The sequence below is a fragment of the Haemaphysalis longicornis genome, unplaced genomic scaffold, assembly GCF_048455015.1.
Source record: "Haemaphysalis longicornis isolate Haplotype H1 unplaced genomic scaffold, Haemaphysalis longicornis Haplotype H1 scaffold_7, whole genome shotgun sequence".
Taxonomy (NCBI): domain Eukaryota; kingdom Metazoa; phylum Arthropoda; class Arachnida; order Ixodida; family Ixodidae; genus Haemaphysalis; species Haemaphysalis longicornis.
The window spans coordinates 20,901,824-20,925,138 of NW_027526422.1; the positions used below are offsets into that span (position 1 = coordinate 20,901,824).

Consider the following 23,315-nt stretch of genomic DNA (forward strand, 5'->3'; position numbering starts at 1 on the left):
AGGAAGTGGTTGTCGTGGTCAGTAATTGCAATGACTTGCTATGCTTGCCATTCGATGCTTGCCATGAGGCAAGCGCTTGCGAGCTGCCTGCGACAGCGCCGGCGATACCATGACGTCGTGAAGTTCCTTTTCTGCCCGACGCCGGTGCTAATGCACCACCTGCCGTGCAAAAACGCCTCGTCATGTCTGTCTAGACCGCCAGTTGCCTTCGCTCGCAGACGGTGCTTCAGTTGCAGCCCCTCTTGGACGCCGCTCAGGGTGCCCTCGTTCCCGGGCGTGGATTTTGGGCTGTCTTACGTAGTTGTCGGTGAGTGTGCGAGTTGTGCGGATAGGTGTAGCAGTGACCGAGACGTGATTCACGCGGGGTTCCCTGTGGACTAAACGGCAACTGATATGCGCGCCCGCGGCGCCCGGCAGCTTCCGTCAGTGTTCACTGCGCTATGAACTGCGGTGAAAAGAACTTCGTGCTGTTTGGAACTTCAAAGTGACCCCTCGTTAGGTTTGCCATTTACAAACCAAATGTTGGTTGGCAAGTTTGACGCAACAAAAATTTTCAGCGGGGGTGGGGGGCTTCAGTGCGTGTAAGGTCTGTCTGTGTGTCAGTCACAGTGGTGATGGAAGAGACTGAAGGTCAGTAGCAACTTAGAGGACATGTTCTGTGACCTGTGTGTTGACTACTACTGATGCTGATACAAGGAGACTCCTGCGGAAATTGTGTGTTGCCGGCTGGATAGAAGGATGGATCAGCATGGAACCAAGATTGCCGGTAAGCTTACTATTTAAACGATTTTTTTCTATGTATGGTAACAGTGCATAACTGGCTCATAGGAAATTAATAACAGGCGCAATATCTGCGGCGAACCGGTTAGGGAAATAGCAAGACTTCTGTGGCTGCACTTCGCACGTTGTTGCGCTTCGTGCTACGTGACTGTGTTTGTGAATTATGGTATTACAAAAAAACCTCGGTAAATGGTACGTCAAGGGAGGGAAAAGATGTCCTAATTATCCGAATTTCTAATTATCGAATGACTGAGAAAAACGCGCATTTTAAATTCTTTTATTTCATACCTTTACTTTGCGAAGAAGACTGTGATGCTTGTTTGTTTCTTTGCGGACAACTGCCCGGAAAGGACTACTTTGCGTGCGTGCGTCAATCCCTCTAGCGCAAGCGTATATCTGGGAACAACGTAGCAAAACTCCTCTTGAACCACGAGAACGTCAACGGTTTCTTTTGCGGTACGACGCGCCGGGCGTAGCACATCGCACGGGTTCCCTTCATCGGACACCTCAAGCGCCACACAGAGGGCAGTGCTGCTGATCTCGTCATCGGTCTACTGGTCGTCCACAGCGCACCGTTGCTGTATGTCCGTTGGCGAGCGATGGAGACGGATGACCCTCAGAGACAGCAAAGCCGGGCGCGGGTCGCTCCGAAATCGCGTGAAGGTGGTTGATACGGTAGCGATGCGTACTCCGAAACCTTATTCGAATTGTGCGCCGTCCTTGACTTGCCTTTAGTACGAATTACCCGTGCGCTTGTGATTTTGCGTGGAATTAGCGAATGTTTCTTGCCATAGGGCTATGTACATTTTTGGAGGGAGGGTGTGAGAATGACGAATTATCCAAATTTTCGAATTTACGGGGGCCGAATTAAATGGACTCTATGTATAGAGTATATCAGCCAAAGCAGTGTCAGCACTTCGCAAGCTTTTGTGACAGCAGTAGAGCCCTCTGTATGTTTTTTCCATACGAACACCGGTTACAACGGTCGAAAATGGCTCTCAGAAAGTCTCGCTGAACTTTTGTATATGCTGATATATGAAACCTATACAGGGTGTTTCAGCTAACTTTAGCCAGGGTTCAAAAATATGCCGATGCACATTAAGACGATGTTACCAATTGCATGTTGCTCACTTTTGTATGCAATGTTGCGCCATCTTTTGTATTTTGCCTAATTAGATAATTAGGCAATTTTAATTAGCCAACTTCTGAACCAACGAAGCTGGGCAAAAAATCCAGATTAGAAAGTTGCAGAGCGGTCTACAAAACGTCCGAATAAACAGTTCCGGTGTTTCTATCTGGTAAGTATTAGTGTTTTTCAACTACTAAATAAGCCCACGAAATGCAAAAAAAAAAAAAACACCACGTTACGTGCCAGCTTGCGCGCCGTGACTGGAGTGCTCCCTGCCTTCCTGCGCACAAACGCAGCTGCTTAAAAAGTGACAAGGCAGATGACGAACCTGTTGCTTCGGGCAGCACAAGCGATTACCACTGCGTCTGCTTATCGCTATCGCGAACTATGACGAGAGAAGCGCATCTTTCGCGTAAATGGCCTGCGTTGCTTGCCTGTCGCCTTTTAAGCGGCAGCGCGCCTATGGCTGTTTGCGAGCGGAACTTTTGGGAGCACTGCAATCAAGACGCGCAAGCCGGCATGTCACGTGGTGTTCTTTTTGTATTTCGCGCGCATCCTCACTTTATTCGGATGTTTTGGAAACCGCAGTGCAACTTTCAAATTGGGATTTCTTGGCGAGCTTTGTTGGTTCAGAAGTTAGCTAATTAAAATTGACTAATTATCTAATTAAGCAAAATATAAAAATAGCGTTACACACTACATACAAAAGTAAGTAACATACATTTGATCGCACCGTCGTAAAGTGCATAGACATATACTCTGGCTTAAGTTAGCTGAGGCACCCTGCATACCTTATGAACTGCTCGATAACGCTGTTTACGCCGCGACATGGCGAAGTTGGGCTTTGGGTCCAACGTCATTGTGCAGATGAAGTGCTTCGTGAGCGGCGCGCAGACGCTTCGTCAATGATGTCCGGATACCCGGGGCCCAATTCTCAAAAAAAAAAGGGGGGGGGGGTGGCATAGTTTTGATTGATTGATTGATTGATGGATGGATGGATTCATTGATTGATTGTAGGGTCTAACTCGCCGACGCAACGCAGGCTATGAGGCGCGCCGTAGTGCAGGGCTCTGGATTAATTTAGACCATCTGGGGTTCTTTAACGTGCGCCGAAATCTCGTACACACGGGCGTTCTTGCTTTTTCCCTCCATCAGAAACACGGCTGCCGCGGCCGGAAATCGAACCCGCGACCTCGTGCTCAGCAGCGCAACGCCTTAGCCACTGACCCACCGCGGCGGGTGGGGGCGTTGTTTTTAAGCGACGCTGTGCTGCCATGCAAATGCATGTATGCTAGCGTCGAGGCGTCCCTTTAAGGTGGACGACACTGAGAAAACCGCACGGTGTTCCTCGATGAGAAGCAACTTCAGCATGGCGCAAAGCGGGAGGGATCAGTACGCGGAGAGAGAGAGAGAAATAACTTTTATTTGTCCAGTTTGTGGAGGAGAGCTAGACCTCCACCCTAGGCGTCGGCCAGGAGCCCTTGGGTCCTAGCAGCGTCTTCGGCTAACTGGACGGCCCAGACTTGATTCGCCGGGTCTGAGCTGAGCAGTACGGTCTCCCACTGCTCATTACTGCTAATTTTGCGGCTCTGAGGAGTCGCCTGAGGACATGCCCATAATATATGTGCAAGATCGGCCCGTTCCTTGCATCTCCGACATTTATCTGAAAACTGTCCAGGATAGCAATGACTATACGCGACGGGGTTCGGGTACGAGTTCGTCTGAAGAAGCCGCCAAACCACAGATTGCCTTTTACTGAGGGATGGATGAGCGGGGGGGTAGCGGGCTCGTTCAAGCCGGTAATGAGTAGTCAGCTCCCTGTAAGACACGAGCCTGTCTCTGCCCGTCCAGCGGAGCGAGTGAGCGTCTGGGTCAGAAGTGTCGACGCCAGCTCGGTCGGTAAAGCCTCGAGCCGCATCGTGCGCACACTCGTTTCCGGCCAGGCCCGAGTGGGCCGGTGCCCATATCAAGTATATCTTCCCGTTCCGCTCGTCATGGGATCGAGATTTTAGGATTTGGGACGCCTCGGGTGAAATTCGCCCTCTCGAGTAATTTAAAATAGCCGACTTAGAGTCGCTAACAATGAATTTAATTTTTGGAGAAGCTGTCATCGCCAGGGCGATGGCCGCCTCTTCACCCACCTCTGTGTCCGTCGTGCGGACCGAGCATGAGGCAATTGAATCCCCACGGAAATTGACCACTGCGAGGGCCATGGCGTCGCGAGCAATGTAATCAGCGGCGTCTACGTATACCACGTCCTCTGATTTTTCATATCTTTTGTGTAGGGCTTTGGCCCTAGCCTGTCGCCGCTCTTGGTTATGTACGGGGTGCATGTTTTTCGGTAGCGGTGGTATGTGCATGCGATCCCCTATTTCCGCTGGTAGGTCTATTTTGGCTCGGGGTATCCCTGCAGGAAAAATGCCAAGTGATTTGAGGATATGTCTGCCGGTCAGACTCTGGATAAGTCGCTCCCGCTGTGACAGCCTTTGAGCTTCAATAATCTCGCTGAGGGTATTGTGAAGCCCGAGTGCCTCGAACCGTGCGGTTGGGGCTGTTAACGGGATCCCTATGGCCTGTTTATAAGCCCGCCTTATCATGGCATTTAGCTTGGCTTCTTCATCGCGTTTCAGGTGCAGGAATGGGGCGACATATGTTACTCTACTAATGACGAAGGCTTGTACCAGTCTCACGAGGTTGTGTTCTTTCATCCCGTGGTGTCTATTGGCTATTCGTGAGATAAGGCGAGTTGTTTCGTGTACGCTCTTTTCGAGAGCGAGTATGGTCTCTGAATTGTGTCCGTTGGCCTGGATGCGGAGGCCCAGGACTCGGATACTTGAAACTGTCGGGATGCGTTGGCCTCCGCATGTAAAGAGCTGGATGTCCGGAGCTACTGAGTCTGTCCGGCGTCCCCTGCTAGTTGGGCGATAGAGTAGAAGCGCTGATTTCTCTGGAGAGCAGTTCAGGCCACGAGGGATCACGTAAGTTTCTATTATCTCTATTGCCCTTTGTAGTGTGTCTTGTATATGTCCGTCACTTCCACCCGGAACCCACAGCGTGACGTCATCTGCATACAGGCTGTATTGCAAGCCGTGAATGTTATCCAGGAGTTCGGGGAGGCCAATCATGGCTACGTTGTACAGGAACGGAGAGAGGACAGAGCCTTGCGGCGTCCCCCTGCTCCCCAGTTCCAGCGTATCCGATTGAATACCCCCCACGCTGAGCGTAGCCGTGCGGTCCGAAAGAAAGTTGCTAACGTAATCGTACGTCCTTCGGCCTAGACCCAGTTTGGTTAGGTTTTCGAGGATGGCCGTGTGTCTTACGCAGTCAAATGCTTTCGTGAGATCAATTCCCAGTATAGCCCTGGTGTCTAGGGGTGAGCAATGCGCTCCGTCTATGATGTCATGTTTAAGTCGAATCATCACGTCTTGTGTTGAGAGTTTAGGCCGAAAACCGATCATTGTGTGTGGAAATAGGCCGTTTTCCTCCATGTATTTGTTAATTCTGTTGAGGATCACGTGTTCCATAAGTTTCCCGGCACATGAAGTAAGAGATATAGGTCTTAAGTTTTCTATCTGGAGCTTTTTGCCTGATTTGGGAATCATGACTACCTTCGCGGTTTTCCACTGGCCCGGGATTTGACCCCGTTCCCAGCACACGTTCATGTATCGGGTTAAGGCCTCGACCGAATTGTTGTCCAGATTCCGTAGCATTTTATTTGTAATGCCGTCTGGACCCGGGGCGGAGCGGGTTCGCAGGTTGTGAATGGCATCTCGTACTTCGTGCATCGTGAGGGGGCGGTCCATGGTTTCGTTCCCGGTCCCTGAATATGGCGGGAGCACTTCTGCGGAGCAGTCCCCTATGTACTTCTGTCGAATTGTTTCAATTAGCTCTTTGTCGGAACCTTCAAATCTGTGAAGCAGAATACTCAAGTTGTGCCTTTGCGTGGTCTTGCTGCTTTCCGGGTCAATGAGGCAGCGGAGAAGATTCCAAGTTTTCGCAAGACCAATCTGGGATTCCATGCTGTCGCATGTACTGAACCAGTTCTGCCGCATCAGTTGATTGGCGTAGTTTTCAATGTCCCTATTGAGGGCAGCAAGACGTCGTCGTAAGGTACGATTTAATTTTTGTTTTCGGAGTCTCTTTTGTAAGCCTTGTTTGGCCTCCCACATGTGTAGGAGTTTAGCATCAGCCTGGTAAAGATCCGCCTCTACCGGGATATCCTTGGTAGCTTGCTTAGTATCTCTGTGCAGTTGTTCTGCCCATTCTTGAATATCGTCTATGTCGCTTGTAAGAGGGACATCGTTTATATCATAGACACGCTCGGCGTCCCTGATCTTGCGAAACGTATCCCAGTCAACAATCCTAAGTTGTTTCCCATTGTGCTTGGCGATCCTAGTCTCCACTGTGATAGTGATGATATAATGGTCACTACCTAAATTTTCGTGTGTGTTTAGCCACGTGGGTTCTTTGCGTGTGTTTTTGGTGAACGTAAGGTCCGGAGTCGTATCATCGCTAACACTATTTCCCATTCGTGTGGGGTGCGCCGAGTCCGTCACCAGGGAAAAACCTTCCTGGTGCGCGTCGAGCCACAGGTTCCTACCCTTAGTCGTGGCCCGCTTGTATCCCCACTCCGTGTGGTGGGCGTTAAAATCTCCTACTATAATTATCGTGCTCCCTCGAGCTAAGTCTAACACTTTACGAAAAAGCTTAGCGAATCTGTGGTTGCTTCGGGGGGAGCTGTAAATGTTTAGTACAAAAATGCTGCTTCCCCTGTGTTTTCTATCTGGGATTAATTCTACAAGGACGTGGTTCGCAGCCGTCGTGTCCTCTCCGATGTCGCGACGCACGGCCGGAAGGTTCCGCCTCACAAGAGTGGCTACTATTGGTTTCTTTTTTGGACATTCACCCGACGCGCCCTCTTCCAAATCGCAAAATGATTTATAGTTTGAGAGTTTTGTTTGGACGCCGGTTTCCTGGAGACAGATGACGTCCGGCGCTTCATTCGAACCTGTAGTTTTAATAAATTGTTCTAAGTTACCTCGTTTTTTTCGGAACCCCCGACAGTTCCACTGCCACAAGACCAGCGCGTTACTCTTTCCCTGCAGCATAATCTATGGGCGATGCATACTCAAGAGACGTTCTTGTGCCTTCCACCAATGTGGGTCGGGAATATGGTTTGGTGGCTTTAATGGGACCCGCGCACCCTTCCCGCCCAGCTCCGAGGCGCGGGATGGCGGCTTCTAGAGCTGTTACTCTGGCGTTCAGCGCTGCCATTTGAGTTCCAATACTCGCGGCAAGGGCGTCGAACTTGGCGCCAAGCGTGGCGCTAATTGTCTCGGTAAGCTTTTCACCGAATTGGAGGAGCGTTCCTTCATTAACGTATTTATTTCCACCCGACGGGGCATGGCTTTGATCTGAAGCTAATTCCTTGGCTCTGCGTTTCGATGGAGGAGAATCTGACTTCGATTCTTCTATCTCATCGTTAGACGAATTATCAAGGATCGGAATTTGCGGTGGTTCTGTTGCCCCCAATGGCTTCTTGGGGGGCCCAGTTTTGCCTGCTACCTTCCCAGAGTTGCAAGAGGGAGCGACTGATTTGGACGAGGATGGTGTCGTGCCATCGCTCGCGCCTTTGAGCTTGGATAACTCTGATTTCAGCAATTTGTTTTCTGCAAGAACCAGTTCCAGCATCTGTTTGATTTTTACAATTTCGGATTCCTGTTCTGCCCTCCCTCGGCTAATTCTGTCCTCCGTTTCTATGTTATTCGGCAGAGCTTTGCTGTGGGAGACCGCACTAGCCCAGCTCACCTTGTTTTGTTGATCGCTGCCTTGTGAATGCCTTCCATTTCGGGACTTGGATCTGGACTTGCGTCTTGCACCCTGAGTGCTGGGGCTGCGGCGCCGCGACTTTGATCTCGACCGACGTTGGCTTCCGGTAGAGTGGTCGGCTGCTAAGGTGTCGCTTCTGCTTTGTCGGTCTTGACAAGAGAGGCGTGGGAAGGAGCTCGAGCGATCACGCGTGTTGGTGTTGCAGTCTTGCTTGAAGCTGGGTGACTTCAGTATAGTGTTACGTAGGTCGTCTTCCTGTCTTCTGTAGTTTTCTTGTCGTTGTCTCTTCTCCCATTTACGCTTCTTGAGAAGGTAGGGGGTGCAGAAACGAAGTGGGCACTTTTTGTCGCCGGTCGGGTGATCGCGGCCGCAGAGCGCGCACTTTAGTTCACAATCGTGATCTTCGGTTGGGGCCTTGGTGCCGCAGCTCTTGCAAATCTTGTTTTCTGGGGCCGGGCAGACATCGGCGCGGTGTCCAAGCCTGCCGCAAGCATCACATACTTCGTGTCTCTTCTTGTGTAAGAAGCACCTGTATTCGGCTCCGCGGTAGTAAATGTAGTATGGTACCGTGTTGCCTTCAAAAATAATGATGGCCGAGTTGGTTCGGCCCATCCTCCTTGCTTGAAGGATGGTGGGATTTTTCTGGCATACGAGGCTTCTAGTAATATCTTCTGCACTGTCATAATCCGGGATATTATGAATAACCCCTTTTACGGTGTCTTCAGGGGGTGCTGCGTACGCGGTGACTTCGTACTTCTTATCTCCGAGTCGAAGTTCTTGCACGGCAATGTATTTCTCTGCTCGCTGTACGCTGGGAGTGCTGGCGACGATGATGTTTCTTATAGAGTTGATGCGAAGAAGATCCTCCGATGCCTCCTCGTATCTGAGGCCTGTCGCGCGGAGCACTCCGTCACGTAACCCCGCGTTGCTAACCTTGGTAACGTCTAGCCCCGTTCGCGGTCGGAGCACGACCTTGATGTGTTCCTTGGGCAGGGGCGGCTGCCGTGGCATCCGCTTCTGCCGGCGCAGCTGCTGCTGAGCACGTGAAATCCTGTTCCCAGAGCGGGAGCCGGCATCATCTTGCTCGCGCTGGAGCTCCGAGGTTGCGCTTAGCTCTGTGAGGGCACGTGCGCCCCGTCGGCGATGGCTCTCGAGCCACCCGGCCTCCTTCGTGATTTCTTGAGGTGAGATGGGCTCACCTTCCACTTCGATGCCTTCCATGCTGTGACTGTGGTCCTCGGGGGAAGGTACCCGCGAGTCTGGGCGGCGCCCGGGGGCGCGGAGGGGGGGGGGGGGGGAGGGGTGCCAGCCGGCTGGGACTAGGCCACCGCTGACGTTCCGCCGCGGTGAGGCGAAGCCTTGAGTAGGGTTAGCGGGGCGGCCCCGCCTTGGATGAGAAAAGCGGCTTGTGCGAGCCAGCCGCTGGCCCGATCTTCTGAAGAAAGGTGTCCCGTAGTAGCGGAGACCTCTAGATACACGTCGTGGTGATTTTCACTGGGATACACGTAGAAATTACGCCACAAACGGTTGGAAAAGACGGAGCCCATGTGGAGTGCATACACACTATTCAGCCCCCTGGTGGCCAAAGCTTCGCGCAATGGTGAAGTTACTTCGCATCAAAGAACAGCGTGCGGTTTTCTCAGTGTCCTCTCCCTCAAAGTGAAGCCCCGACCCAAGAATACATGAATTTGCACGGAAGCACCACGTCGCTTCAAAACGACGCCACTTTTTTTTTTAGATGCGGAGCATCTTATAGTCTGGGCATGTCCCGCGTCGGCGTCCGCACTCACACTGCGCATGCGCAGCTCTCCTCCTTCCCTCTCTCCCACAGCTGCGCGATACTCCCGGCACTTCTTCTCTCGTACCAGCTGCGTGCACTTCGCTTTCGCTAATCCCGCGTTCTCGCTTCTGCTTTCGCGGCGCATGCTCGGCGCTTGTGCATCTCTCCTCCTCTCGTCTCCTCTCCTTCAACCTTGAATGCAAATCGGGTAGCGTGCTGCGCGCGTTCAGTTCAGCGCTTGCTGCGGTTGACTCTACTTCACTCCGTTCTTCCGATGAAGTGTGATGGAAGCGACAGTCCCGTCAGTTACTGGGTTGGCATTTCCTCCAAATTCGACTATGAACACCACGGAAACACAACGGAGCCCCGCGACGCCCCGCATCTACTCAGCGTTCCTTTGGAGAAGGTGGGGCTGATTTTTTTTTTTTTTTTGAGAACGCGGCCCCCCGTCGCTTTTGTGCCTTCGCTGTAGGCTGCTCCTTTCTTTGCAGCGCCACTTCACGAACGCGAAGTGTCCTTGCATGAGGGCTTTTAAAGGCGACAGCTTTAGCAGCGGAGCTATAGTTCCGTTCGTGGTGGCGTCGCTCAAAACTCGGCTCAGCAAAGCGCCGAAGAAGAAAACGCTATTCCGAAACATGTGAGGGAAAGTGGTGAGGATGCAAGGACGTGACCGGCAAGTGTGGGCAGTGGGCGCCTCAGTAAAAAAAAAACATTTACAATGTCGAAATTGAATCTGGGATTCATCGCGCTATGACACCGGCGCTTATCCGATTGCGCTATCGCATTTCGGGCGCTGAGCATCCCATTGGGTTAGTAGCGCGGGCGCTGTCTTTGGGCTTTGACTGAGCTGGAGTACCTCTGCGATTCTATTCTACGCCGTCTTGCCGATTTCTGCGAAATGAGAATTCGCCTCCTGCTGTTTAGCCACAACTGCCCTGCATGCAATGTACTTTCTACACAAAATTGCACGTTTGCAAGAAATTGTTATCGTCGTCGTCATCATCTTCGTTATCACCGTCTTACGGAGGTTTCTCACTATAATGATCATCACATCAAAACCCTGGTACAATGCGTGAGCCGACACCTAACTTTTCCTCTCGTCAGTTCAAGTAATCATCTTACGTTGAGGGCTCTCGTTACGTCCTTAGGGCGCGTACTAGGCGCCTCAAACTCTTCACTTTGACATTGCCAATATCAAATAAGCAAGATGCACGGTTCTTTTCAGGGTCAGGGGGAAGGGCAGATTTTCCCGAATATTTCTTTGCGGTGCGGTATAATTAGTTGTGATGCGTTTTTGCTGAATTAGCTTTTTTTATTTATTTTCAGTTTTAGAAGAACTGTAGACCGTTTTTGTGGTCCTTGGCTGCTGAAATTCTCGTACACATAAGGCCACAGGTTAGAAATCACACTACCACACACGAGGATTATGCAAGGCGGACGTAATAGGCAGCTGGCTGGTTTAATTTCGTCGAACAAACCTAAAATTATTCACATCAAGAAATAGCTTCGGGGCTGAAAAGGCGCCTCCCATAACAACCCTTTCGAGCATATTTATTTTGTGTTTTCTTATTCACGCAGCAGTAGCGTATCAATTTTGCTTTTTTTTTTTTTTTCAAATTTAGGCACGTCAAGTCGTGGCGTGTTTACAGGCCACTACTCTGATTCTATGAAGAGCAAAGAAGAAGAAAAGTATGTTGACCGTTTGCGGCCCCGTAGGGCCCCTGCAAGCGTGGATGCGTATCTCCTTCAGCCGAGTCACGCTAGCAGCACGGAAGACCATCAAGTAGGGCACCGCGCACTTGTGGTTACGTCCTTCCCTGATGGCCAAGTTGGAAAGGCCATAAAACTCCGAGGCTGCAGTGATGGGACGGGACAGCTTCTGCAGCCCTTTGTTTGGGCTCTTTTCTTTTGTTTTTTGAAACAAGCTTCCATCAGAAGCCCCCGTCTATGTATTTTTTGCCGCTCCTTAGTGCTTTCCCTACGCGTCGAGCCAAATGTGCACCTTCGCGTTTTGCATGACTAACGCGCGCGAAAGAAAAAAAATAGCTCGTCCATGTCCTTTTCGTCCTTTTCTTTTTAAAGAGCAGCTCATTTTAAACCTGCATTTTGTTATCTTTGCAATAAGCTCATAACGCAACAGCCGTGCATTTTGTCCGCCTTACGCAAGCTTGAAAAATTCACAATGGCAAGACAAAATTTTTTCTGTTTTACTTTCACCGTTCAGGAAGGAAAGTTTAGCGCGGTCAAGTTTGAATATTTCGGTTTTAGTTTTTCATTTGTTTCAACCATTTCTATGTTTTTCTAGAAAATACGACCCTACGAGAATGTCACTGTCAATCTCTAACGAGAACTCACGAAATCCACATTTCACATGAAACCGATGCATGAGAACGCGAAATAAAACTTAATCCAGAAGGAAAAACAGAAAAATAGGTTTTCAGAACTCTTGTTTAGCAAGATGCGTTACTTAGACCCTTGTTACTTTAGCTTGTTACTGTTGTTCCTAGTAAACGAAGTTTTCCTTTACTGTCAAAGCTTTCTTCTCCATCGAAGTATCAAGGTAACAGACTGAAGCTGTGGCGCTATTTGTTCACTATAGACCGACAGCAAGGCTGCAGTGCAGCGCGATAATTTATCGTCATTCGGTCTTTTATCTTTGCTGTGTTTTAGATGTATTAAAAGAAAATTGATTCGTTGTAGGTTTTCCGCAGTTATGTGATGGTAGTCCGCTTACAAACCGATTTCACACACCTGCCATCAAAATCTTACGAAAGTTCTTGTTGGCCAACTGCAGAAATACATAGTCCTTCTGAGCCGGCTCAAGCGCAGTACCGGACAAGTCACAGATATGCTCCAAAGAAGAACGACAAAGTGTACGGGTATGAAAGAGGCAGACACTTCTCGGCTCTTGGAGGCATTTGTGGTAAGCAGACTGGCCTTTAAAATTCCATATGCCGTACTCAGAGTCTGAAACGACTAAATTGGACGCATTAATCGGGAGGGCATATACCCAGGCTCTAGGGTTTTCAGCAAGCACCTTGAATGAAATCCTTTTCATTCGGTATCGACAACGCAGCTGCTGAAATCATCGAGGTTTATCAAAGCAGCGACAAAGGTTGGGGTCACCTTTCACTGGGAGAAGCCTCCACGACAAATTAGAAATGATGCCCCTAAAAAGAGACATCGGGATGTTCCAATCAAACGTCGAAATAAGATTTCAGTAGCACCCATACAGCGCAATCTGCATTCAGTCCACCATTCAGGCTGAATAGAGGCAAGGGCTCGTGCCATCGGAAAGGCCAACGACAATACTGACCGCATGGTCTATACTGACGTGGCAGACTACTCCAGAAGGGGATGAATGGCTGCCGCCGGGAGGGCTATTCATATTTTCAATTCACTACTTGGACATTTGAGAAATGGACGACCACGTTCTCATGTCACGAACATGCCGTACGTCAAGGCTGCGAAGCAAACAATCTTCGCGGTGGAATTTCGTCTCTCGAAGTTCACAAGCTTTTGTGGGTCATGATACAACGTCCGATATTGCTTTCTGGCGGATCTAAAGGAGTAACAGGGCACGAATCACCAGGCTGACAAACACGACAATGAACTGGAAGCAGGAAACACGGCACTTGGAAACTCGGGTGACAGTAGAGCCTAAGAGCCCAATAAAAGATTGCCGAAACGTGTAAGAACCCCCGGGCTTTCGATGCAGCCACAGTCTCTTCCGGAACAAAGAAACCACGGGGAAAACATTTTCCCCTCAGGACCTAGCGAGAAACCGTTTTGAATTTTTAGCGCATCTGTCTGTATGCGCACTGAAACGTAACTTCCTCTAAAAACAACGCATCTGGAATTGCCATTCCGGTACAGGTTAGCTTTGCTTCCACACTGGTTATTCTCGCGACGTCATCCAGTTGCCTACGAACAGGTTGTGGCACTTTTCGTAATGTTGCCCCTATTCGCTGCTGCGCAATTTTTCACTCGTATCATACGCAGTAATACCAATTGGCAGCTGAGGGATATCATGGCCTACTCATGATGTGTGCGGGAAATCTTTTTATGAGTGTATTTGAACTTTGACCAGAAAAGACAATGTTTGGTGGACGAAAAAAAAAGGGTAGGAAAAGGAAGAACGAATCAAACGTTATTTCTTCTCGTGAAACAGCGAGAAAGACCAGGACACAAGAGAAGACAACAACACGAGCACTCATTATCAATTGAAATGTTTATTACACAGTGAAAGAGTATATAAGCGCGGGTGTGACCATAAAAATAATGACATATACATCCCGTGTGCACAAAACAACCACGGACTCAGCATTCGTCCAGATAAGCAACTTCGCAGTCCAGTAAAGATATGGACGGGCAACTAATACAGACTTGGGAATTCTTTTTTATATAAAAGGCTTCAACTATCTCCGTTGTTCCCTTGTCTTTGTGGGCCATCAAAACAGTGGTACAGTTAAACAACGGATAACAACAACATCTTTTACAATGAGACGATAACTGTGCTGTGGACGTGCCCTAAACGATGTTTCGATGCTCGCGTATGCGCTTATTGAGACATTTCCCCGTTTTCGCGATGTACATTCTTATTTATTTGCTCCGAAATTCTACTTATTTCTACAAAACTCTAGCAGCTATATTTTAAGCTGACCACGAAGACAAAATGCTTGTTTGGTTTATTAAAGAATCCGGTTTGTCACATTAAACATAATGGCACTTTAACCCAAGCTTCAAACAAATATTGGGGACAATAAGAAAACAGATGAAGCAGTGGTGACTCACCAGCCACCCTTTCGACGTTTTATGATGATGTCACAAGCACTTTTTCTTATTATTCCTGGACGCCGAACGAAGCCGATGCCAGGAAAAATGACCGCAATTGTATTGGTGACAACCTAGTTCATTCGGATCACACTACGTTGACATTATTAGCTGTGATAACATTGATAGCATTGATAACACAGATAAAACTCGGTGTTTAGTAATTATCCTGTTGCGTCAGTGTTGATATTTAGTAGCTTCTAATTTGAGTTTTTCAATCTCTAAACTTTGATGAAAACAACTGACTACCGACACAAAATTTAGTTGAGTGAGTAATCAAAAGTTGGTGCTTTTGTGTAAAATGCTGCTGGCCGCTGCGGCCGCTTTCCTGATGGAGGCCTAAAGAAAAAAACCAGTGTGTACGACATTTCGGCGCACGTTAAAGATCCCCAGGTGGTCAAAATTAATCCGGAACCCTCCAATACGGCGCGCCTCATCGCCTGCGCTGCGTCGGCGCGTTGAAATTACAGTGAACCAAGTAAAACAGTGGTCTATTTTGTCTCTCTCATCCTTTCCACAACTGAGGACCGTGCTTTTTTTAGTACAAAAAACTAAATCTATGGCCTACCCTGTGCGTACTGAGTGCATTATAGGCAGTTAAGTTAACGTGACATTCGGTATTATTTAGCGTATTAGGTGTCACTCCATGAAGGATATCACTGCGAAATAGCCACAACCGTCCGCACATTTTGAGTAGCTCGCTCCTCTGCGCTTCGTACTTTTACTGGTACATCTCGTAACATGAGCTTTCCCTTGAACCCTCCTTTGGACAACATATAAAAATTGCTCTGCGGATCGTATCTCCTTGTGTGACGCCTTTCATATTTTTCAGACATTTTTGCGTACAATCATCGCGTCCATCCATCTGATGTATTCATCTTCCAAATCCATACATGATTCTCAACTGCATCAAATTTCATGTGTGATGGTGGTAGTTTCCGAACGCTTCCACAGAGACAGCTGTCAATGTAAGGAGCTATTGCTGGCGCACGAACTACTTCTAGAGAGACGCGTTTGCTCGATAAGACCCCCCCCCCCCGATAAGATAAGACCCCCTCGATAAGACCCCCCCACCTCCCTCCGCACCAGTTACAGCAGGGGAGCACTCATTGTACTTCCCCGCGCACGCATTGTACGCGGTGCGCCCCACGGTAGCCACTGCCCCTTCGTTCCTCATTTCGGGCAACAAAAGCCGACCCAACCCTTGATTTCGCTGAGGAGAGGGAGGCGGTCGAGGGTACAGGAGGGGGGGCAAGTGGTAACATGTGCAAATGAGAAGAGGGATTTTGAACACGAGCGGAAATAGCCAGTTTATTTTGAGAGTGGGGTTTTGAGACAGGCAAAACGCGTTCGGGTTGTTTCGTGGTCCACCCCTCCAATACAGCTTCGCTACCTTCAAGTCTTATGCGTTAGTGTGAGCTTCCTTTATATTTTTTTTCTATTAGGGAACGTACACAAACGTATTCTTGTCCTCTGATTTATTGTTTACCTTTCTTACGACAGGAATGCAATGATCCATGGTCGAGCTACATTTCATAAATTCAGCCTGTTCTCTCGGTTAAGAAAAGTTCAGGTGCCCCATAAAAATCTGACTACAACTTTTGTAAACAACGTGTACCCAACTGTGAGAAGCCTGGTGGCAATAATTGTTAAGCCCTGAAACTTAATCTATTTCGTAGATATACTTCAAGTCGAAATTTTGTAATCTTACGGTGACGTTAGACTTCTGAGGCTTTCAGGGAACACAATTCAATTATCTTCATTACGATATTTCTGCACCATTCAGTGCAAAGGTAGTTTTTCCGTCGCGTGCCCTTGCTTGCCTGCTCTCAGTTTCCTTCATTACTTTAATATACCATGCAGAATATCTTCTGTATAATGTGCAGAGTATGCCCGCATATTTTATTTTCTGTTAAATCGGGACAAGAAATATTGCCACAACTACGGATCCTGACGTAACATTGCTCAATCCTTTCCTGTATTGCCGTGATTTTCACAGGAATGTATGCGCACCAGTTTAGCTTGAATGCAATGCAGTGCATGTTTAGCGGTGCAGCGTAGACCAAACAATCAATTCCTGATAGGACAACACAAACTTTCCGCAAACACAACTGAGAAGCTGCTGTTTCAAACGTGCAGTATCGTTTTTGGCCATGCAAAATACGTTCCGCGAGGCCTTCTGTTGTCATTGTTCTGTGTAGAGCATGAAATCGCAAGAACAAGTTCTGATAGTTTTATGATGTTCTCAAAAGCTTCTATACGAGGACTCTAAATTATCAATGTTTTGCTTTCAGGATGCAATTGATGGTAATTCTGCGGGTATGACCCTTTTCACGACCGAAGATCAACAAAGAGGAAAGCAACGAAGTATCCTTTGGGGGCTACTTGGCAGTACCTTGGAGCTTCCGAGGCCGTGAAATGGCCGTTCTAAGCCCGAAACCGAGGCGGGTACAGTAACCATAGCGAACCGTCGGACGTTTATTTCATTGAGAAGAATTGAAGGGCGACCCTTGCTTTATTTATCAACGCGAGGGCCAGTAGAATAATTTTTACTACAGAAAAAAAAAAAAACCGTTTACATCGAGGAGGGGCCAGCTTACAGATGCATACGTTTCCTGCTTCTCTGAACTATGCTTTCCTTTCCTGGTCCACGTGGAGTGCTAGTTCATCCATCTTGCTTTGCGCATCATGAAGGACATAAAAGGACCAGCCTTTCTGCGCCCTTCGCCTGACGCCGACTTATCTCGGGATGTTTTCTCTTTATTCTTGGTATAGCTGTGGGTTGTTCCTTTTTCGGCGGCACACTGGGTCATGTTGACACGAATAAAACGGAATGGCCGTCGACGCTTTCAGTTTTTAGTTTAAATTGCAGGATAGAAAACTCGATCTAACGCTCAGTTTCAACGCAAGTGGCAGCATATACAAAATTGTGTGACAAAGAATCCTCCCACTATAATCTGTCTTCTGTTTCAAAATGAACTTCGGGGATTCTACTTACTTTTGGAATTTTTTGCTTTAAGACACAAGTTTTGCTTGATTAAAATTAGGGGCGGGCGATTGATCGATTGACCTTCCGATTAATCGATCAATGCTTTTGTCGCGGTTAATTTTCTTAACCGGTGAATTGGTTGAAGCCGTGTGAGCAAACTGAAACAAGACAATTAAAAACTGACGCCGACCAAGAAAGATGTCTATAGTATGTATATGCATACTAGGTCGGCATCAATTTTTAATTGTTGCCATACGTTTTCCCGACCCGACGGGCTTCCACCAAACTCTTCATTTCACAAATTGAAACAATAGTACCACGTTGAAATTGTCCGAGAGCGTGTCGAGGACCACATTCATGTTTAAACAACCCTGCGCACGCCACAACGCAAAACGATGCAAGTATGGTCAGAAATGATAGCGAATAAAACAAAGCTTTTAGCCAATAAGAGGTACTTTTAGTACATATACATGATACAAAACAGAAACGGTGAGCAGCCCCCCCCCCCCGCCCATTGTTTGGCAGTTGTACAACCTAACTCTGTAGTGAGTAAACCACAATTAAACGGCGTCCCCGGCAGTTACGCGGAGTGCCTATGTACTGATTTTAGAAAAGTGTTAGTGACGAAAGTGGTGTGTCTCCTCCGCATAAGCGCCATGATGGTGCCTGCTTACCTGATCTGTTATGTCTGTGACCAGGCCGACGAGCATATCAGTCTTATTTTTAATATTATATCGTTATGAATGTTACTAAAATATTACGAATGGGGGCATAATGGTGCGAGCGCGAATCTTGCATATAAAAGCCTAGAGAAAAGCTTCCCGCTCCCACCAGCGAAAGTTTGCTTGAATTAGCAAACCCTACAGAGCGAAATTTACCTTATACCACACGACAACCTGGCAAATGGATTGTAAAGTGCCCTAGAACAAATTATGGCGCACAGATGTCGTCTTTTATTCTACCCTCATTGCTAAACCGGTTGTGTAAACATAACGTGGATAACATGTATTGCAATCTACAAGATAATATTACTTTGCAGAGAAGCTGACTACCAACGCATTAACATTTTTTTTGGTTGTGCAGTAATGCGGACCCTTCTTGTGTTTTGTTGATTTTTTTTTTTTTTTGTCTCGTTTACTTGTCTGAAGTGCTGACCACCTTGTCTTTGCTTTGCACCTGGGGGTAGTCAAGCTGTCTAGTACAGCTTTTTTTCTTGGCTCCGCCACTTTATACGAAAATATCTGTATATATAGATGAACATAAGTGGAAATTCATTCATTCATAAGAATTCATTCATTCATTCACGTGTCCCCTCATAAAGCGAAAGCGAAGCATTGTGACTGAGCAATGCCGGCTTAATGCAGTCATGGGCTCGTTAACAGTAAAAACTGTGTTACCGTTACAGTTACCCCACTAAAAAAGTAGCTATTTTACAGTTACGGTTACAGTGTTTCCATAAGTAACTTGATATAGTTAGTTACTGGGAAAAAGCAGTGCCTGTGTTTTTTCGTTTCTATATAAATTTAAGTAATACATCACGGAACCAAACGATAGTTTGTTTAATAGAGACGTACGGTAGTCAAAGTTGCGCCTAGTGAATCACAAGAACCGAATCTTCAAAGGGGCCCACTTGAGCCTAGCACAAAAAACCGTCCTGTACGCCTCGTTTTGTGGCATATCAGTGTTCTCTTGATGCCCCCTTGGTGTCATTATGGGTTCCTTGTTTGATGCCCCTGGCTGTGGTCTACCTTACAAGGGGGAGCCAGCTTCCTCCGCAGTGGAAGTCTGATTGCCAGTTTTACTTATTTGTGTTTCCGCTCGACCCAAGACGAAGTAAAATTTTAAGAATGACCTAGGCCTTCTTCAGGGAAATAATCATTTTAGTGACCTCCTCTCCTAAACTCCAAGACTGCATGGGAAACCGCGACCTGTGTTGTGGAAAGGTTCAAGGTGGAGAGGATATGGGAAAGAAGATTTCCCGAAAAATTGGACAGCGTAAACTATACGTCGGCCTTTAACGAGTGTTGCAGTGGGATAATTTTTCGTTAAAAAAGAAGTAACTGTAGCGGTATTCTTAGTTAGTTATTTTCAAAAAAGTGACGGTGTTACAGTTGCAAGTTTCTCTAACTTAAAAGTAACTAGTTACTGTTACAGGTGACTGAAAAAGCAACTAGTTACCGGTAGCGCATTACAAATAACTAGTTACTGCCGAAGACTGCCTTAATCTTTGGTCTTCGTTGCTGCCCTGTGTGCATCCAATATCATCACATCATTCTCCATCTTTTCTGACTAACCGTCATCATAATCGTTATTCCTCCTATTCTGGATAGGTCACTGCTCTCCGAATATACGTCGTCCGCCAAACCTCCTGGCAGTGCGTCTCAATATTAAATTTGGTAATTTTTTCTTCCTAAACCAACGCAATACATTTATCGATCAATTAAACGATTAAAGCGAGCCGGGTAATCAGGCGGAAATTTTTAATCGACCCCCCAGCCCCAATGAAAATGGTTATAGCCTATCTGGATTAAAATCTCACCTTGCGTTTCTCTTTAACGTTTCCGCAACAATTTATAGCACTCTAATTTAGCAAAACGCGGTACACCAGGCTCGTTAGTGAAAGACAATGCAGCGGTGTGTTGAGAATACTGTCGTTATCATCATGAGACCGACGATGCCTTGCAACTTGATCTGGTGTTTTATCACAAAAGGGCGTACTGCCAAAATCTCCCCCTCCCTCGGCACCGTTCGGACTAACCGTGACCACATAGTCAATAAAAAATAAGTATTACAAAGCGACGGAGGTGTTCAGTCTACGGGGACACCGGTTCCACGCAATCGATCATTCCGGCGGTTATCAAAATCTCGGCGGCGCAGATGGTTTCGTATTTCCCACTTCACGCGACCACGAAAAGCGCCCACGTAGGGCACTCGTCATCGTCGTTTTCAGCGTCAAGATTTCCACGAACCACTTGGTATACAAAATTCGTCTGAAAACTATAGCTCTGGCCCCACTCGGATTCCGGACGAACGTCAACAAAGCCAACGTTAGATTACTTTCCTTAGGAACGCCCTTGCAGCCGACAGGAGCGTCAACAGTCCCCCCATCTTTCTACGTATCATAGAAAATATGGGTTCGCGTGATAGAAAACACGGTCGCGCGAGCTCATTTTGTAATTTTTATTCTAAATATGTTTCAACTCTTTTTTATTTTCTACGGCAAATATCAAGCACAAGTTTATTTTCACCTAAAATGCAGCTCATGATCGCATAGTTTAACCTTCCCGACAACGAATGAAAACGCCGCACGCCTCGTTTTTGATGGCCTGAACAAGGAAAAGACGGCCTCGCACTTCTACTTTTGCGGAAAAAAGTTATACCTATGGCTACTTTCTAATGATCGGCCACAGTGGCACATGATGTGGGTTAGAACGAGGTCGCGGGTTCGATTCCCGGCCGCGGCGGCCGCTTTTCTGGTGGAGGCGAAAAGAAAAACGCCCGTGTGTACGACGAGATTTCGGCGCACGTTAAAGATCTCCAGGTGGTCAAAATTAATCCGGAGCCCTCCAATACGGCGCGCCTCATCGCCTGCGTTGCGTCGGCGCGTTAAACCCTACAATTAATCAACATGATGTGGGTTGCGTTGACTTCTTACGCATAAAAGAGGAACCTTGCTGTAATGGAGCTCTCCCGCTCGTCAGAAATTACCAGCTCAAGTTGAGTGAATGATTTTCATTGGCTTCAATGTGGCTAAGGAGCTGTCCGTGTAAGTACCGTCATTCAATCCGCGGTCTTAACACTGGCGTTTCAGCTACATTGGTACATCTGGCATGGGGGAAAAAGTAGGGATGCAAACTCTTTTACGCAAACAGCCTTGTCGACTCATTCAGCTACGTGACCTGCATTCTTTCGCAATCAGCGTCTACCAAGACTCGACGCTTATTCCGTTGTCGCGTACGTGACTTGAGTTGCACCAAGTTTAAGCCTCGTTTGGGAATTGCGATCTGTGGCAACGAAGACTGGTCTACAGAGGTGTAGGCAACCTAATCCAACCTACATACAAAATGAAAAAAAAAAGATGTTTCTTCCACGTGGCATGCAAAGTGCTCAAGCACTGAGCCTTGACAAATAAAGAAAGCAGAGTAAGGAAACCACTCAAAGATAAAAAGCAGAGAAAAATGAACCAGCAAGTTGCTCTGGTCAGTGCTAGTTGGTACATCTTCGATGGGAATCAGCTTGAATAAAACCTTGACTAAAACCTCCAATCAGCTTGAATAAAGCCGCCCTCCCTACTCAGTCGGTAACCAGGAGTCCTTACCTGACGGCGACCTCGGCCATATAGAAAACACGGACCTGCTCTCCCGTGTCCGAGCTGAGCAGCATGGTCTCCCACTGTTCAGATCTTTCAATGTTTAACGATAAAGTCTGCTCATTATTCCTGCGATATCTGTTTTCCTTGTTGGGGCCAGCCCAGACCATACGTCACAGCTCCGCTCTGTGCCCGCTAGGTTCACATGCGCTGGAGTAAAGCGCCTTGTAACAGCGGTTGTTCATCACCGGTTTGGAGGAGGCTCCACGCTATTGCCTGCTATCCGGACAGGCTGCTGTCTGCTGTAGGGTATTAGACCTTCCAAGCCTGTAGTTGTTTAAGACGTCCGTCCCTGTAGGCGACCAGCCTGTTCCTGTCCTCGACACACTCTCGCTCGCTGCTAGGAAGCTTTCTCGTGAAATGTGGCCAGTCCTCTTCTAGGGGTTATTCGCATCAAAAGACCAACAGATGCAAGCCAAGAAAGAGACGCGAACACGATGCAGCAGTGGAAAAGTCTGTGGTAATCGCTGCGCTGGCTTTCGCTTTAAAACCCCGTAAGTAGACTGAAGTTCCCGAGAAAATGTGTCTTAACATCTCATACACGTGTTGTATATGGTTCTCCGCTGTATTGCGGCTTTTACACCCTGAGCCTGCACACGTACGGGCTACTGCTAGCCCTGTATGCATGTTCCTGCTCTCTGGCCACTTTTGGTCACTGGATAAGCATTAAGGTTTCCTTAGTAGGGTGCTCTTCTTTTCGCTCTGGTTATTGTCACAAGTCTTTTGGGCACTAGGAAGCTTTGAATACTTACCTTTTTCTTTGAACTGGATAGCAGCGTCAAAAAATAATCTCTATCACTCTCTCTCTCTCTGCCTCTGTCTCTTTCTCTCTCTGCGAAGTGGTCAACACCAGAAATGTTTCACAATAAATATTTTGACGTGTTTTGCGGTGACCAAGTAAATGCTGAATGTCACTTCCTAAGGGGATAGAACTGTGATAGAAAGCAAAACAATCAAACGAATGGTTGAAGATAATCGAGGAGCCTCCAGAACAGCAGCGCAATAAAAGTGGGACATCAAGGACTGAAAACAGAACTCAAATGCCTGCATCGCGAGAAGCCACAAATAATTTATTCAGTGCCCTACGTTCGGAACTTAACAGCTTCTAGACTGGCTGCAAAAAGAATGAGTGTGTCTAAGATAAATGATTGCAGTTCCTTCTGCCGTCACTGAAATGCTTCCTTCCGTTTGCCAACGTGACGTTCTGCCCTTTTTTAATGATCTGGGTGAACCGCAAGTGTCAAAAAAGATACGGTCATTCATACATGTTATATGCTTCAGCTATGTGCTTGGTGACTGGAGCTTCGCAAGCGCCACAGGGGCTTAGGGCTGCTCCCTAGTTTTTTGCTCCCCACCCTTTTTTTTTTCAATAACGTTTACGATGATGATAATACCCGGCCGCTTCTTTTAGCGTTTGAATTTAAGTACGAAATACGCGCAGGACATTCGGAGGCTCTGATGTCACTGCAAAAACGTTTTTTCTCGGAAACAGGCAGGTGAAGGTAAAGGGAGAGCTCTCATAAAAATGCTGTTCACGCCAACATGCGATGTTGAGGTCAAGAACACAGTCTCTGAAAGAATGTTTAGCATACAGCGTAAAACCCCT

The 23,315-nt window shown here is 47.6% G+C and overlaps 1 long non-coding RNA gene across 1 annotated transcript in view; it reads left to right on the forward strand.

The window, feature by feature from the left end:
* The first annotated feature begins 206 nt into the window (after positions 1 to 206).
* The window catches only part of LOC144147237 (uncharacterized), a 149,923-nt gene continuing 126,814 nt past the window's right edge, over positions 207 to 23,315 (forward strand). The window contains exon 1 of the long non-coding RNA XR_013317873.1: positions 207 to 766. This is a non-coding gene — a long non-coding RNA (uncharacterized LOC144147237). The remainder of the gene's footprint in view (positions 767 to 23,315) is intronic.